This window comes from Pterocles gutturalis, unplaced genomic scaffold (assembly GCF_000699245.1).
Source record: "Pterocles gutturalis isolate BGI_N339 unplaced genomic scaffold, ASM69924v1 scaffold34322, whole genome shotgun sequence".
Lineage (NCBI taxonomy): Eukaryota > Metazoa > Chordata > Aves > Pterocliformes > Pteroclidae > Pterocles > Pterocles gutturalis.
Window position 1 is genome coordinate 4673 of NW_010111340.1, and position 1676 is coordinate 6348.

The 1676-nt window shown below is 56.9% G+C and overlaps 1 protein-coding gene across 1 annotated transcript in view; it reads right to left on the reverse strand.

The window, feature by feature from the left end:
* LOC104461955 (E3 ubiquitin-protein ligase RNF115-like) overlaps positions 1–1676 on the reverse strand; it is a gene marked incomplete at its 3' end in the record, with an annotated part of 8904 nt that overhangs the window by 4537 nt on the left and 2691 nt on the right. The gene's annotated exons all lie outside the window — the stretch shown is intronic.

Genomic DNA, 1676 nt, shown 5'->3' on the forward strand with positions numbered 1-1676 from the left:
AGAAGCCCGGTGGGGCCGGAACCTGACGCCCTGCCACTCGTGCCGCGGGGAAGCCGGCGCTCGCAGGGAACTTACGGAGTTCTCCGAATGATCGGAGTCGGAGAATGAATTTTTTTTTTTTCTTTTTTCCCCCCCTCAAGCCATTTTCATACAGGGGGACTCCACAGCCAAGCTGTTCAAGGTTGCAAAATCCCAACTCCAAAGGCTCCAACGTCCATTTCTCCCGCCGCCGGCTCCCTCCCAGCCTGTCCGGCCGGACAAGTAGCCGGGCACTGGTCACCAGTAAAGCAGGATGGAGGCTGATGGGGTTTGCTCCGTGGCTGGAAAGCTTTTAAGGACTGAAAAGAGGGAACTGGATAAATCCAGAGGCTTCCCCTGGAACATGTCGCCAGATCTGCTGCAGGGGGGAGATAACAAAGAGTTGAGCTGGGCAGGTGGACGGGGAAAAGCTCCGTCCTGGCGCCGGCAACGCTCATTTGCTGGGATTTATCCATCGGGAGGAACAAAAGGAGAGAGCATCCTTCATCGGAGACAGGGACGCATCCAGCTGTACGACCCACAGCCTGGCTTCGGCCCTGGGGAACAGAGAAGCTGCTCACGGAGGCAGCTGGAGCGTTAGGAACAGCGGGGAGGGGTTCTTTAGAGGGGAAGAGTTTTGTGTTTTTGTGGTGAGAGCCCTGGTTTTGTCCCAGAGCTGTGGATCTGCTCAAACACCACCAAAAATCCCCACCCTGGATCCTCCTTCCCCAGCACATCCCAGGAGAGAGGTCCCACGGCTTTGGGCAGCGTCCAACCCAGATTTGTGGGGTCTCTGTCCAAAAAGAAAACCCTCCTGCTAAGGGTCTCGCCTTTTCCACTCACCCAGACCCCAGATGAAAACCAGCATCCCGCGAGCCCCCGGCACCAAACCCCCGCTGCTCCAGCTCCTTCCCCTGAACCCCCAACACGGCGCCGAGCTCCAGGACCGACCGAATTCCCGATCGAATTCCCGGCGCGGCGTCACCAGAGCTGGGACACGGGCGAGACACCTCCCAGCCCTGTAACACAACGCCGCCGCTGCCGCAGCTCCAAACTCACCCGGGGATTTATTTTTTTTGCTTTCACGAAACCCAACCTTCAGCTTCCCATCCTGTCACCGTACGGCTCCGGATCATTTTCCCCCTGAATCCGTATTTCCCTGGGAATTTCTCCCCATATTTCCCTGGGAATTTCCCCTGTATTTCCCTGGGAATAGCACACCAACCCTCCAGACACCTCCATTAATCTCATTTTTCTTTTTTTCCCCCCAAAACAAAGCATCAGCTGGCAATCTTCACGCAGAGGCACCTCGCTCGGCAGCTGGAGCGGCTTCGGAGATGGAGAAGAGCGCGGCGGGGGGCTGAGCGCGGCGGCATCGCTCCCAAAACGCTCGTGACACCCCCAAAACGCTCGTGACACCCCAGGCTGCGACCAGAGAGGTCGAGCACAGGTTTTCACAAAGGCCCTTTGAGGCGGCCGATGCACGGTTCCATTTTCCAAAGAGCTCCAGCCTCGGGGATAATGGGAATGGATGGGGGATGAGCTCTTAGAAAAGGAGAAAAAAAAAAAAAAAAATCTGGGGCTTTCGGCTTTGCAGCCGTGAAATGCCGGGCGAATGAGAACAGCCGAGTGCGTTTGAAAGAGGAATTTGCGGGGGA